Source organism: Oryzias latipes, chromosome 15, assembly GCF_002234675.1.
Source record: "Oryzias latipes chromosome 15, ASM223467v1".
Lineage (NCBI taxonomy): Eukaryota > Metazoa > Chordata > Actinopteri > Beloniformes > Adrianichthyidae > Oryzias > Oryzias latipes.
Genome location: NC_019873.2, coordinates 16561663 through 16578668, shown reverse-complemented (window position 1 = coordinate 16578668; position 17006 = coordinate 16561663). Strand labels below are relative to the sequence as shown.

At 37.4% G+C, this 17006-nt stretch overlaps 1 protein-coding gene across 1 annotated transcript in view; it reads left to right on the top strand.

The window, feature by feature from the left end:
* The window catches only part of arid5b (AT-rich interaction domain 5B), a 78520-nt gene that overhangs the window by 36264 nt on the left and 25250 nt on the right, over positions 1–17006 (top strand). The window lies entirely within an intron of this gene.

Genomic DNA, 17006 nt, shown 5'->3' with positions numbered 1-17006 from the left:
ATCTATTACTGGCTGTTAGAGACTTGATCTGGAAGATGATTAATCCACATTTCTGCACGCTGAAGTGTTGAGTTATTGAGCTTTTTTGTTATTTTTGTTTTAGTTAGGCTGACTTAGACTTCATTAATTGCTGTTAGGAGTAAAATAAGCATTCAGAGCTGAATTATAAACAAGGTCATAAAATCTTTGCAGAGAATTTTTTTGTACCACCTGAAAAAAAAGGAAATCTGCTATCAATGATGTATTTCATAATTTTTTGGTTCATAAGAAAATCCCACTTTTATACCCACAAAGGAAAAAAAACATTATGTTTCCCTAACTTTTGTTAGACTCTGCAATTAGAACATTTCTCTAGCAGTTGCCAGAACAAAGTCATGACAGAAAATGAAAGCATATGTCATTGGTTATGAACATAGCTGAGTAAATAAGATTATTTTCCTTGTCTTATTGTTGGAATGAGTGCAATCGTTGTAGGGTATAGAGGCAACAAACAAAATTTTTTTCAACACTATTGATTTTAAACTGGTTTTTTTGTCTCCACTGAATCTCACAGTAAAACCAGGGGAACAGGTTTGTTTAAATAAATAAACACAGGCTCACAAATGAGAAAACACTTTTCCTGCCAGATCTTTGAATGACTTTTTCTCAATAAAACAACAAAGAAAAGGGGAAAAAATGAATTTATTTGAGTTAAGAAAGAAAAAAACTAATGTTATAACTTTTTATGATGAAGGGGGTGTGGCCTACATATCTATAATTGGCATCATATAAGCTTCGCTTTTACATCAGACATTAATCCTTTTATGATGAATTTCTCTAATTTGCCAAACAAATAAAAAGCATGAACACGCTTTGATTTATATAAATTCATGTAACTGAACTAAAAAAAGAAATTTAGCACATTTAGTTTGATTTTGGGATACATATGTTTCTTTTTATCCTGAGTGTCCTGAAGAGTCTTTATGTTTAATGGCTGCTGTTCAAACATCCTCATCAGTCACACCTATGAAAAGCATTCTGTGGTTCTAGTGTGGAGCTGTGAAGTGCTGGAACATGTCTGTTTGCTATTTACTGAGCCTTCCCCGCTGCTCATGAATCTGCACATTTTATTAAGCTTGAACTGCTTTGAAACAATGGAATAATGTGATTCATCCCTCCATATATTTTCCTTTTGCCTGGTAACCCAGCAGGCACTTGTAGCCGCATCACTATGACATTCACAGTTACGGCTCCTCTGGTCAAAAGTCATTGTTTTTCTTTTCCTGTAAATTTGCCAGGAGGTAATTGCATTTTAAGAGAGCAGCAGAGGTGAGACCAGAAGGGAAAACAGTTTTAGACGTAGGAAAATAAGTTATGAATAGTAACGCTAACATCCTGTGGCTGCTGTTTCTCATTCGCTTGGCTCGATGATGCCATTCCTCTGTGAGCCACATTTAAGCTAAAGGTTTATTTTCATAGCCAAAGGGAATTCTCCTCTTTTTTTTTATTTTAACTAAGGCAGCCAGATTTCTAATGTTATTCACATGAAGGTTTACTCGTTTTGAAGCAGACTTTTATTTCTGCTGGAATTGCTGCTCAGAGACTTGGAGGTGATATATATCAAAACAGCAGAGCTAAGTAATTTCCATTGCTGTGGCAGGTGAGCACGTCCTCAAGGGCGCCTTTCTTACAATTCACAACATGAATATTTACACATATGCAGTCAGGAGCACGCCCAGCTGATGAGAACAGTCGCTTTACAGGGAAAAAAAGCAGCCATAAGGTCCATAATAAAACCGGCCATATTAGGATAAATACCTACACTGTGGACTTTGAAAGAAGCAGCAATGCACAGATGAGGTAGTTAAAGAATAAAATTAGCCAGGGAGTAACTTTCTTTGTGCTTCGCTCCATGTTAATTCTGACCTTTTGGATTCAGTCAAATCTGCCGTGGCACCTCTAACAGCCGTCCATCTTGTCACAGCTAATTCATGAAAGTGTGTCAAGCTTCCTCAGGGGGTCCAGGGAAGAAGAGGGCTCAGGCATGAAAATGTGGTATTGCTGAGTGTCAGCAGCCTTTATGTACAGTATTGTGTAGCCCATAGATGAAAGCCTTGTGCTGAAATCAATCCCATTCTTGACAAAGCACTGCAGTTGTTGCTTGTGCAGCAAAAACAGATGTATTATTCTACTGCCGTCTTCTGTGTGTGCATGTCTCCCTTTCTTCTATTTATTTAACTTTATCAAGTGAGGGGAATTATTAGAAACATTTTCTCAGGATTCTGCTTCATTTGATGCTGAATTTTTTTTATTTTTGTATCCCCCCTGTCTATTTTTCTAGAAGAGGCAGACTGCGCTTGCCTCATTTACCAAGTCTTTAGCCTTGAATCCATATTTACGCTCAGCATCACCTGTCCCCTCTGCAGCTCTTTCCCTCACGGGGAATGACACAGTTTTTGTTTATAATTATCATGCATTCTCTGCAGGGATTGATTATTCCGGGGCTACTTTAGACTCTCATTTTCATTTCTTGCCAGGAGGAATGTAATATAATCACACAAAAAACGTCCAACTGGAGGTATAAATTGTGTTTTAGCTCACACTGGTACAAATATTTCTTTAGTTATTGCATTCTCACTGACATACAGAATGAAAATCAATCTCTTATGTAAACGTAGAAATAACAAAGGTGTGACATACTGCACTCTCATAATATTGGCATAGCTGAGGCTCCTCTGCAGTGATAAAAAAGTCAGAAATAATAGCTTCACATTTTTATATAATGTATCTGTTGAGTATTCCTCGCATTCATTTGGCAGCCTTGCTGAGCAATGTGTGTTACAAAGAATTACCATAAGCATGTGTGAGCTTAGCCAAGTGCTGTTTTATGATGATGATATATATTTAAACAAGATGACCATTTGTAAAGGAAAATATTACACGGGAAGGATTTTTCCAATTTTTTCTCAGGTTTCTGCTTCCCCCCTCACCTCCATCAGAAACCTAACACTCCTTGTGTATACAGCTTAAAACAACAGGATTTTGAAAGTTACTAAGGCAATCATGTTTGAGGCACAGCCACCCTCCTCCCCCCTCCCTCCTCCTCCTCCTCCTCCTCCTCCTCCTCCTCCTTCTCCTCTTCCTCGCTCTCATTTGTCCTATATTCCCCAGATCTCATTCCTTGGCACAGAAACCTCATAGTTCATGTTCGACTTAGTGTGTTCTCTTTGAAATGTCTCCTGCTGTTTTTTTTTTTATTTTTATTTTTTTTCACCCCCCCCCCTTTTTTTTATTAAACAGAAGCATTTTCAGAGCAATTCCAGTGAATTCTTTTTAGTAATCCTCTTGAGTGGGAGGAGTATAAAAACAATTTATTGTCCAGATGCAAGATCATAAACAGAGTTTTTATTCTATTTTTGTGCCGTGTAGAGTGAGGGCTAGTTCTGAACATCTGTGGCTGTATTTGGTAATGCTTTTACCTGTATTTACAAGAGTGTTTGTATATGTCCGTGTCAACAGAGGATAAAAGCTCCTTATTGAGTAACTTCGAAACTAATGATGGAATAAAGAAAAATGTTCAAATTTCAAGCTTGTATGATGAGATAGTATCTTGCATGATTGGGTTGGGTCACCCAACGAACATGAAGTCATTGTTTCCACAACTTGAACCATTTTCTCACCGCTCTTTAGACTTAGAAATCTGATTAAATGAAATATGCACACGCCAATATCTTCCCACAATGGCCCCCGTCTGTTAACGTAATAGGCAAATTGCTTGCTAAGCTCATGTTTTCTCATCTCCTGTGCAGATTTGTGTTAACCAACAGCCAATGAATATTTCATTGTCCATATGTCGTAGTGTACAGAAGCCACAGAAGAGGATTTTAGTGGAGAAAAGAGCACATGCTGCGGCTGCATGATCACATTTCATTATCAGGACACAGACTGTATATAAAAATGAGTGAAGCATCTGCTGTTAGGCCACTTACTATACATTTGGCATCTCATTTATGCTGTGTCCTTCAGTAAAATCCTCTATAAAGCTGCACTTCATGCACAATATACATTCAAGTAAATCCCAGTTGTTGATATAATATATCCAGTATTCTGACTCAGAATCAAGATTAGTGTAATATTTGAAATAAAAAGGCTTGGATGGAGGAGCACTATCTCTGGATTGAAAATGACACACTTCTTCAGATTATCCCTATTATGTCATCGCCAGTTTCCTAACGTGACAAGCTCTGTTTTGCATTGGAGATTTTTTTTTTCAGTTAGCAGATGGATAAATAAGATAAATCATTCTAGCTATAGGCATGACACATCTCTGAGGTCATCTGAGAGCAAATATTGCTCAGAGGAGCAACCGATCAGTAATGTGTAGAGAAAGAAAAGTCACTCCTGCCTTGTGCTTGTCAGTGGATCTGCTTTTTTTAATGTTTTTTATAAATCCTGTGTAGCTTTAAAGTTATAACTTTCACCTGAAACAGAGACAATCAACATTCACGCGCTCTGACAACCTTTGGATACTGCTTTAGCTGTAAAGATATCGCAACAACATACGGGAGAGGGCGTTTCCGTGAAGTGAGAGATAACATTATTGCCCAATGTGTATGTGTGTCAGTAAAATTCATTGTGATTTTAGGCAAGGTGTGTTATGATAAAGGCTTGAGTTTACAAATTCTTTTGTGATATAATATTATCAGATGGTTAATAATGTGAGGGAAGTAAAATATTAACAGTTTTGTTTAAACACGTAGACTCAAAGTGCGGAAGTTGTGTTACTGGTTTTCTTATTAAATGCCAATGCTTTCATTTTCACCTCACTTGAGAGGGTAAACCCACTTCACAGAAGCCTAAAATCTGCTTTAGTACAGGTGATCCAACAGTGAAACATTCAGTCACCATTTTATTGTCATGCTGTCATCACTCTCCTGCAGCAGATGTGAGTAGCGATTACTTAGAAATCTCTCCCTGTGGCTGCATTTATGGAAACTCCGACATCCAAGATTTGAAGATGTCTGGCAAGCAGGAACCAATATAAATCAGATCAGTCACAAACGATCCAATTTGAAGTGTATTACTTCTCAGATTGCAGACTCCTGGCTGCAGATTTGAAATATTTGATGAATGTCTTGTTTTTAGAAAAACACAATGTCAGAGTGTCTTTGAATGCACCAGTAAAGAATGATTGCAAGCCGGCTTCTACTTGCTATCTGAGTGCCTAAAGATCATAACAGATAATAAAGCTAATGATCCCGTATACAAACAGGCAGTCCTCAGACAAGGAATACAGAAATCATTTGCATGTGATTAACCATTTTGGCTTGACCTTAAAATACTTTGACAGGTTATTATCAGACGTTGAGATAAAAAGGTAGTACAAAATGTGAACAGATGCACTTTGTGTAATCTGAAAAACTGATAAACTGCAGAGCATGTAATTAAAGACTTAACACTTAAGCTGAAAAAGGCCAGCCTGACCTTATTCACAATGGCCTCACTTATTATTTCATTAATAATCTTGTCAAATAAAAATAAAAAAATGATGTTGAGATTTTATTTACAGGATGTTGTAATCTGGTGTTTTTTAGCCAAATTTCTGCTGTTACAGCTTTTAAATGTCCCTCATAAACTTTAGTGAACAACATGTTGGAGCCTGGAATGAGTACAACTGACTCATCCGTGTTACAGTAAACTAGAAAGTCTGAGTCTGCAGTAGAAACCCCACACGTGTTCGGCTTTTTTTGTTTTTTTGCCATCGTACTGCAGGTAATGGCCTGTTGGAAGTAATTGTTCCTGAAAAGATCTTGTGTAACCGGAGTGACGTCAAAAATCTATGTGCCGCTGCTCAAACACAAGTGGGGATTAAACTGTACATGATAACTGTGATTGATGTTCCCCGTTTTTTTCCATGTATTTTTTTGGGGGGGGGGCGACTCTGCTGGAAGCTGCTGCTGCTGTTGGCAAAAGTGTTTCTTTTACTGTTAAGTTCTCAGTTACATTTAAATGATTGATAATGTTCAACTACAGCTGTTTTTATTTTTTATTTTACTAATTGATTTTAGAATGAACTCATTGAATGTAAAAAGAGGGGGGAAAAGCCCATCAGAATAAAAGTATCATTTGCCCTGTGTGGTTATTGCAGTGATGATAATTTATATTCATTGTGGCTTAATGCTTAGTATCTTTTCCAAAATGATGGAATCTCTGTGATTGGGCTCATTGGTCGACTCAATCCCATCATGTGTAACTAGAGCACGATCTATTAGAATACATATATTTTATTGATGTATGGGCTTCGTATTTATCCTGGCATTCATTTATTTATAGGTTGATGCTGTGATTTTTTTTTTTCTCCTCTAGTAATGAATAGGATAAGCCTTGAAGCTTATCCACTGCTCGCTTTCATCTCTTTCTCCTTCCCTCTTTCCTTTCCCCCCTCCTTCCCTCTCTCCGTCTATTCCCCTCTCTTTTCCTCTAAAAGCCAAATTGAAATACTGTATTTTTTAAAGCCCCAGTCCTTCTGAGTTGTAGCAGCAGTTTGTCAGTACAAATGATGTGGCAGCGTTTGAAGGTTATCCTGTTTTTAGCAAATCCTCGACATTATGTAACTATGACTGTTTTAAATGTGGCACTGTTATGTGTGTGTGAAAGGGGGCGGTCCCTATTTATGCTCTTAACATTTCAGTGAAAATTTGATTTTTTTTTTTCCCTTTCATTTCCTCCCATGTAACAATGACCAATAAGAGCTACTTGGCAACACTTGGGCACAGGGAAAAGCTACACCAACATATTCATTTGTTAGATATTTACAGCCTTTATTGTGTTACTGTTTTATTTTTGCTCTGACAGAAACATGGCTTCGTGACTCATTACAGTATAAACACACACAGTGCTTGGCAGAACTTAAGACAATGCAAAGTTGTACTTTGATTTCTTCTATAATTGAACCGTGCAAGCAAGCATTTATCTTCAGATGGATGATATTATCCAGTTAGCTGAGGGCAGAGGTCATTGCATTCCTCAGTGGAAGTGGGTTAAGATTAAACCCGACTACGTCTCAAATGTGATGTGTGTTAATAAGTGCTTAACAGGCGACGTTAGCATCATGAGACAATCACATGAGGTGGATAGGAAGAAAGAAATTTGAAGAGAGGAATTGTGAGGAGAAGTTTCAGCTTCTTTTGGCCTCAAATTAATCTTGTGAAATTTCCCCAGTAAAACATGAAACACTGTGGCTTAATTTCCTATTTACTTTGCAAATGGAGAGCTAGAGTCGACAGCCTTTATGAGTTTGCGCAGTGTTAAAGTACACACATTCACACCCCTGTAGTAACACACACACCCCAGTGAATCCAATAGGAATGATTTCATAATCCATCGCAATAATAAACTTCTTTGAACTGTTTAATTGGCTCTTCCTGGAACGACATGGCTTTGCTTCATTTGATCTGATGAAAGAGTAATGTTGCCTCTCCCCAGGGGGAGCATGCACAATGGTGCACAAATAACGAATTAAGAACACTACCTTTTTTTTCCCCTTCCCTTTTCGTCTCCTCCATAATAAAGCAGGAGCATTTGTATCGCTGCAACACCACTTTCTCTGAAATTGCTTTCATGTTTATTTGCTTATGTGTCTAATGTGAAGAGCTGGGTTTAAGTGAAAGCAATCCTGAAAGGGTGATTTATCGAGGGCACGTAAATTATCATTAAATTAGCCCACATTTTTGCTGTTTTCCTTTTTAGAAGCCTCTTGGAAAAAAAATCACTGCTGTGGTTTTTTGAAAAGTCACAGATAATGTACACTATTCTGAGACCTAATCGACTTTAAGGCAAGAATAGATGCTTGGTTTAAAGACATATGGAAATGGGTTATATATTTTAACAAAAACAAGAAAAATGTAAACTGAACTGAGAAAGTCATGATGGTTGGGGTTACTGTGCCCCTTTCTGGGCTGAGGAATATTAGCAGTGACAGTCTGAATAGAAGGTCTGTGTACAAAAACAGTATGGTCACAGAAATGAGCTCATTACTGGCAAATGCATTATGTATGTGCACATCTACAAACATACATTTATTTTGTTGTATCACTATGGTCAAAATATGCCATCTAAGTATCCATGTGCTAACTGCGACCAATCCAGAACCTAAAGGCAAGAAAATCCATGTGAAAACTTGAAACCATAGCCTTAACTTTTCTATTAGTTTGGCTCTAAACACACACATCACTCCTGGCTTAGCTCAAGCTCAAAGAACGACTCGCATGATTTGATAAGTGCGAGTTAAAAGAATACAGGAGGGTATTTTTAATGTCCTAGTAAACACACTTGCTTGGATGTAGGCTTGTCTCCATGGCAACACTAGAGGGAGCGTGCCCGGCCTAGCGCCTTGACAGTTTCTCCTGATGGTGATTGATAATTACTACCTGACTTGTTGTCCCCGTCTTGGCAAACATATGGCGGGAGCTGCCCGGCGCTGTATATCTGCCTAAATGTTCCCCTTTTCTGATAATAGCTTTTGAATGTTGTGTTCTGGCGTTCACGCACACCAGTCCCCCCTCAACGTAAACACACATGCACGCTCCTCCCAACCCAACCCCTTTGTAATTACATTTGCTGCCGCTCACATAGTTATTATAGAAAGGAAAGAGAAATAGATAGGAGAAGCAGGAGAGTGGGAGAAAGTCAAAAATAAGCGGAGGAGGGAGGGAGGGAGGGAGGCAGGGAGGGAGAGAGGGGTGGCAGAATTGATTTTGTTTTGAATGGATGTGTTCTTTCCAGGGCTGCTGGATTTAAATTTGACAAGTTGTCAGGATTAACACAAACAAAAAGCGTTTTTACAGCGTAGTCACATATTAAAATACAAACAGCCAATAATAGCCGGTGTGGTGGGTTTAAAATTGCAGGCAAAAGTCTTTAATCCACATCCATGCGTGCTGCGTTTTATTATGCAGCATGTTTGCATGCGTAAAGCTCATATTTAAATGCAGTTGGAAGCAATCTTGTTACATTCACAGGGGCCATAGAAGGGGACATGAATCTATAAACATGATTTATCTACTGCACACTATCAGCGAAGCATTAGCATAGACCCTCTCTGGTAGATCTTATTACGGGACAGTATGCTGAAGCCTCGGACTTAAACTAAAAACCTGATCAGCATTTTAAACCTCAGATAAACTCTGCAGAGCAGTAGACTTCAGTAAATCAATATTCCCTTTTAGTTCACGCTAGGATACACACCTACAAGCGCATATTTAAGACAGTTGAGAGGACAAAGAGGTCATAAATTGAAGCTGTTTTTCTTCATTCCAGTCACTATAGTAGGTTGGAATTGCTCGCCTAAATGTTTGGGAGGATTTAAATTCACTTCAAGTTTTGTACTGTATGAAAGAAGCCTCTGCCTCGGTACCGAATCAAAGTTTATTATCCACGTTTACTTAACTTTTGAATGTCTCGAGTCTGCTGGGTCAGTTAAATGTGTGGCACACCTGCAGCAGACATCATCCTGGCACTGAGTGGAAACCCAAGTCACTTCTAATACTTTGTGATTGAGGTCTGCCACGGGCTATGGCAACAGACAGGCTCTGTGAACGAGATAATGATGCATGCACACACTGCTGTCAGTCAGCCAGCTGAAGGGATTCGTCTTTGAGGAAAATAAAAACAGACTGCAGCCGATATAATGCAGCATTTGTATAGGAAATGATAGGTTTGGGAAATAAAGTGGAACACGATGTCAGACTTGTTGCGAGCAGAACCGTTCTGATGAGAGTCTGAAACCAGAAAAGCTCGCATGGATTCCCATTTTTGCAGTGTGAAGGTATTTAAACATCCATGCTGAGCGCATACATCAGTGCACAGTTGAGACTGCATTCATGGAAAGATGTGAAATAGTTTTTATTCATTTGACCACCGTGTGAGGCTCAACCCACCAGATACTTTTGGTTGAATTTGCTCCAGTGGGGTTGTCTCTGCCTTGTTATGACAACATTAATGGTTTCAGAGAACTGAAAGGTAACTATTTTCTAGAGGCTTATTTTTAACCCAGAATGGTTGCATAAATCATGTGGAAGAAAATGTCAGCTTATTTATATATTTTCAACTATAAAAATACACAACAGCTTTTTTAGTCTGTCGCACTTAAAGTACATGAAACCACATAAACCTAAAAAACTATTTTAAATTTTTTCTCTTTTTCATATCTCATAAAAAAATGACACGTAAGCATGTTTTTAACTCTTTAAGTTCCATTTTTGTTTCTTAAGAGACTTTTTGCTCTTAACAAATGTACATTAATGGCAGAAAGTATCTGCATAGAAAATAGTAAATTACTCCTAAATATTTGAATCATATGCAGATATATTTGTTTTGATGCTGTCAATGGAATTTTTTTTATTTTAGCAGCTCTTGTCAGCTACCATCTTTTAGGTTAAATTAACATAAAAATAGAAAATGTTAAATGTTGTTTGCACTTTATGACAGAAATTATTTTCTTGACTGTTCCTGTTGGACCTCATATGGACTTTCATGGTTTTTTATGAAAGACCCACTCCAATCATCTCTTGATTTATCCCAGTGGTCTTTTGATTATGATTATGCTGTTTTTAACCAAAATTTAAAAAAAACTGTCATTTTATAGGAAATAGTGTCTGGAGAGTAGCAGGAGTTCATTAGAAATTCACCTCAGAGTTGTTGATGGGACTGTTGGCATGGAGTAAGTCTGACACACTTCCCATCATCCATCTGTTTACGCTTTCTGGATTACAGCCCCTTGAACCAACAACCTAACAATACTAGTGCAAAAAACATAAGGAGCAGCATTGGAGCTTTTTAGGTGTACAGTTTTGATCTAGAGTCCAGCTCAAAGAGGAAGACAAAGATGTACATGAATCTGTTTGTCTGCAAGTGGATGCTTCAGAAGGAAGCAGAGCAGAGAGCTTATAGCCTGCCCAGCATGTTTACTACATAACAAATACAAGCTTTTTCCAACAATACTTTTTCACCTGCTCCTTTTTTACAACAATTTGAATAAAGAAATACTCAGACATGCAATTTTAAGCTTAATTATCTATATAAATATGTCCGTCATTATAAGAATAATGCAACAAGAACATGCTTAAACACACTTTTTATTGGAGTGGGTCTTAAAACAAAACTGGTTAGCTTCTATCTAATGGATTAATTAAAAAGCTGTAAATGTCAAATATTTTAGTTCCTTCACACCAGAGGAAGGATTAATTGTATTGTTTGTGTTTGATTTCAACCTTTACCACGGTTATTAGCTTGAACTTTTACATGGCTGTTAGAACATTGTGATCTAATAATTATACAATGTTCCATTGAGGAAGCTGCTTTTCACAAACTCAGTGAAAGCATCCAACATTTCAATTCCAATAATTTAGAGGAGAAATGTTTCTGAATCCATTGTCCATTTGTTTTTCTTTCAAAGACACCTTCACCTTCAGTCACCTTCTTCCCATACCTCCATTTTAATTTTTAATTTCCCCTCAGGGGTCAATAAAATATTTTGGTATTTGAATTATAATAAAACGACAAAGTGAAATATGAAAGAGGAATATGTGCTGCACTGAGTAATCTTGAAGTTATAAACAAGAACTAAAGGACAAAAAAGGGGAAAAAAGTATTCCACCACTTTCACCTTTGACTTCCTGCTCTGCAACACATAAAGTGGCAGCAGGATAGTAAAAAACTGTGTTCTTTTAACAGGCTATTCAATCTCAGCGTCAATATTTGACTATAATGAAAAGACTCCAAATGAAAGCTACTCTTGCTTGTTTAATCTGAACAAAATCAGACGTTTCTTTCTCTAAAAAACATAAAGCTCATACTGTCAATTTCAATTTTTCAAAAACCAGGAATTGTGACTTTAATTATTTTCATTTTTGTTAGAATACAAAATAATAAAAACCCTGCCGGAACATTTAGAAGTGAAAGCTGATATGGAAATAAACAGTAGGAAGTGGAGAAATGCTATTTTTTTTTTTTTTTTGTCTTTCTTTGTCAACCTGCTCTTTCAAAGGCAGGAAGAGATTGAGCTGCTGCAGGGTTTGAAAGAAAGACCTGTTTGCAAGGTGCTGTTGCATGAGTCGACTGCACCTTGAGGGATTGCTGCTACACCTCTTTTAGCCTTACTAACACCCGCCTCTTACTCAAACACATGCTCTTACAGTCTTGTGTTACAGTGATTTTGTGTGTCAGGGGTCAGGATTTTTTTCCACTTGTTTAAATCATTCACCATAACTTTGAATGCTGGTTAAAAAAAAATTACAGTAAACTGTTTTATTTTTTTGGTTGAAATCTAGCAAAACATTTGTGTTTATGTAAGAGACTAGTATCCATTACTGAACTGAGGAAGCGTCCAGATACATTCCTCTTTATTAATTCCAACTAGCTCTCAGGCACTGGAGGTAAAAATATCTCTTTGTGTTGCATTCAGAGGCAACAATAGAGAAAACTGATGCGTAATTCTCTGAGGATGATTGAATATTTTTCTCTGTACTGCTGAAACATTTCACAAAATAATCAATATTAATCCTCATCTGCATAGTTCTGAGAACTTAATGAATATGTGTATCATTTGTCAACCTACCAGGGTTGTGATGGTAAATAAAAACAGGACAGTGTGTCCGCCCACTCGCTCTGCGGGTACATTGTGTAATTTTGATGATTGCAGTGATAAAGATGCTTGATGTATGACTACTGCTGCTTTTTGTGCTGTCAGTGCATCTCAAATGGCTCTTTGTCGAAGCGCGCCTTGAGCACAAGAACAGAAAAATGGTGAGAATGTCAAAAATAAATCATATTAGTGTGTGGAAAAGCAGCTCCAGTCCGCGGCGTAATGACAGAGCAGAGGGAGGGCTTCAATCGGCCAAAAAAGAAAGCTTTAAAAAATACAGGAATGGTTGTTGAGTTGAGAAAGCAGGCTGCACCAAATTTAAATCAACTTAACTAGCAGTTCTGGTGAGCAGACAAAAGGGAAAAAAAGATGATCACAAAGAACAATCTCAACCCTCATCCTGGAGGAGGAATCATCAAAACAATATCTCTCTGTGTCTCTGTGACCGTGCCAGGAGTGTGAGAGATGGTGATTTCACTTTGACTGATATGTGAGTGAACATTTTTATGATCTTTTTCCTTCAACTGGATTTCTAGAATTGGACAGTAGGAGGAAACTGAGAGAGAGAGAGATTTAGGAGACTGTAAAAGTGAAATACTAATGAGAGGTTATGAAAATCCAGTGGATATGTATATCCTGGGTAAAATAATATCTGTTCTGATTTATTGACGATTTACTTGGCAAATCTCACATTTAAAATTTGAGCCAGTAAGCTGTTGAAGTGTTAAACATTACATTCTGCATTTTGCTCTCTCTTTGCCTGGGGCTTGATTTGAATTTGGAAAGCTTCTGATCTGATTAATTTGTAACATGTGTCGTGAACCCACAAAAAACATTTTTGACCTCAGAAATGAGCTGAAGAAAGAAACATGTCAGCTCCGATGTGTTTTTCCCAAAGAATTGCCATCCGAAACTGCGGTCCGACAAGTGCAAATCTCGAGCCCTAACTCTTGAAATCTTTCCAACCTCATGGCTGTTTGATGTTTAGTGAAGAAACGCCGTCGCCTGTCACTGCTAACTGAGACATCAATCATTGCTCCTTTTTTTTTTTTTTTTTAATCTGATCTTCACTGTTCTGCTTTGAAGCTCATCTTGTCACTTTATTGTGGAGCTAAAATATTCAACTAAAATGTAATATCACTTCACTGATCACACATTAAACGCTCCATTGCTCAGCAGATTAAAGTTTGCTACTCAGGCGCTGGATGACAGCGTGTTATGATTTTCACATGATGGATTTGTTACTCTATATAAGGGGGCAGGAACCTTTAACACTAAAGGAGCCGTTTGATCCAGCTTCCTATTGACCAAACCCAGTGAGAGACGAAGTCTCACTTAACCTTTTAGAAAAATACACTACAAAGCCAATAATAAGATATTCATTAAGCTTTTAAATATTTACAATAATTGAACTATAAAAATGTTACATTTTTTCCATGAATAAAAACTTTAACTTCTTGACTTTGACAGCTGCGCATACAAGTTCCTTTTAAAATAAAGTACACCCTGTGTCAAATCAAATCTTCCTGCTGCTTACTTGTATTAAAAAAACAAGAAAACCAAGTCAAATATGGCCTTTTTAATCTTTATAACAACAACTAGGTGCTATTGTGGTGCATAGATTAGAATGTGTGCTCATCCGAAACAGCTAATTTAACATGTATTCCAGTTGTTAGTATTTTTTATAGCCAAAGAGCCAGAGTGGAAGAGAAAAAGAGCCAGATGTGGCTCCAGGGCCTCAGGTTGCAGACCCCTGCTCTACATCAACCACTTTTTTAATTTTAATTTTAAAAAATGATATTGTTATAAAAAATTGTTTCTAATTTTAGTGGTAACTAATTACCAGGAATTTCTTTGTCTGCACTGTTGCTTTATGACTCACCTTAAATTTCCAAACTTGAAACCCAGTATGAATGACCTTCTGTGAGGATGTGTGTGTGTGTGTGTGGGTGTGTGTGTTGTCGTTAGTAGAGTTTCATTTACAAATCTTTCCCTGGGGAAGGATTCCTCCTAACTTGCACCCCTCAGTTTTTATCCTGAGGGGGTGGTCTTTGCGGGATGTTTTACAGATGACTTCAAGTTGTGTTTGGTTAAATACCTGTTATTCATTCTATTATTATTTTTAACCCTGTGATTCATCTGGGAGTTTTGTGAAACTGACTCTCTTAAAGACTGATTAAAGCAGATCTGGATTGTGACTTCACTTTTCATTCTGTTGAAGTCCTGAAGAAGGTGCTGCGGTGTTTGCTCTAAAGATCTGGTTTGTTTTATCAGCAGGAAGTTATGTCGCTGTGTTTTTGTTTCGTCTGCTGCTGCTCTTTCAGCGTGTGTTTTTCTTTTTTCTTCTTACTGGATAACCTCATTCAAACTGTTTTCTTTTGTTTATAAAATGAGAAGTATTTTAATTCAGTGTCTGCTGTAGTGTCCTGACGGGCATCAAGCTGTTACATGTTACATGAATGTTTTCTTTCCTTGTGAGCTATGATCCTAATTGCTGAGTAGGTGTAAGTTCTTTGGGGGGGATTTGCCACCAATTGAGATCGTAAAATATGTCAAAACACGTTTTCCATCTGTCACTGCCTGTCCTAGTCATGCTTCAGTCATCTTCTTTCACCTCTTTGAACTTGGGGCTCTTTATGTTGAAAGGAAGTTGATGTTAAACTAGAATTAGGAGTTTGAGTGGAGGCATAAGTGGGAGGTTGGTTTCATGTTAGTGCAGAGGGGACATTCTTCTTTAGGCTGTCAGTTTGGATAAATGTTGCTTCATATCTGTGATTTTATCTGGAAAGACCTTTAACATAAATGTACCTCAAGTATTGTAAAAGGGAGTGTTTCTCGGTAGCTGCTGCAGGCTTTAGTGGAAATTTTGATAAGTGAAGATTGGTTAATCAGTACTGCCTCATAAGACTTGCTGAGAATTTTAATAAATGGGAATCAGTGACTAAACAGGCATTATGCTGTTTAAAATGTAACTGTGATTCGGTGTGTTGTGATCTGTGGAACAAAAAATAAAATAAAGGTCAAGCATGGGGGCTGACCTTCACAGCAAACATTGGATACAAATATGAAAGGAAGGAAAATAATGGGGACATAATGTCAAACAAAAAACTCACTTTCCAATAAAATTACAATGAAACAACAATCCATTTTTTAACAGACATTAAAGCACACAAACAAAGCAAGCAATTAAAATGAAAGATGCCTTTCGAGACTCAAGGATTAGGTGTGAACATTAAAGTATGTGTTAGTGAGAACAAAAGTCAACAAAATGGTGGCCAAATATTTGTCAAATGAAACCATGTTAGAACCCAAATAGCAGCTGAAAACAAAAGGCATAAACAAAGAATGCCGAACATGTCTGCGAACAAACTCCTGCAGGTTTAGTTTGTGTGTTGACAGTGTAATCACATTATTGCACACCTACTAAAATACACTCAATAACACATAAACAGGCCCATAAATGGCCAACTTAGCAGTTTGACCTTAGTTGTATGTAACAGCAACAGCAGGTGATTGAAATCGAGGCTGCAAAGACAGCTCCTCTTGTTTTAAAACAAAGCTGTGAGGAGTTTTGTCCCAAAAACACTGCAGGGGAGCAGCAGCACTCTGAACCAGACTCATGTCAGTGTTGTGTCAGCAAAGCCTTAAATGATGTCAGGCTTTCCTATTGATGGACATGATAGTAATGACTTCTTTAATGGTTAAAGCATGAAGATTTAATCCTCAACTTGCTTGCCTTTTCACTTCAAAAGGGTTAAAGTCTCACTCCGATCCTCTTTTGGTCTATTTTAAAAGTGTTCCTATGGTCTTTAAATTATAATTATGACATTTTTAGCCAAAACAGAAAAATATGTGTTGTTTTCTAGGGCGTTTTTTTGCACAGCAGCAGTAGTTTATTAGAAATTTGCCTCTGAAATGTGCCAATTTAAGAGCAGGGAGCTTATGGCTTGCTGTAGTAGCTTCAAAACTGCATATTTTCATCTGCTCTAGATTTACGATTTTTTAAAAAAATACTCAGAAATGCAATTTAAGTTTAATTTTGTTTAAATATGTCCTCCACCATCAGAAAAATTATACAAGAATGTGTTAAAAACACCAAAAACATGATTTTCATCAGAGTGGGTTTTTAAAAATTTGATAAAGCTACTATCAGAGGCAGAAGTGGAAAGCAGCTCATCTGGGCAAAATTACCAACTGGTGTGATCACATTTCAATGTTGTACACTTGAGAATCTTTTCTTAGACTTTCAATAAAGGCTTGAAGAATGCACGCACCAGCATTAGTGTAAACAGGAAGTAAAATGACATTTCACTGCCTACTTGGCTGCTTATTTTCCAATTTGTTGCAAATTTCTTTACATTTTACAAAAGTAAAATTCTGTCAG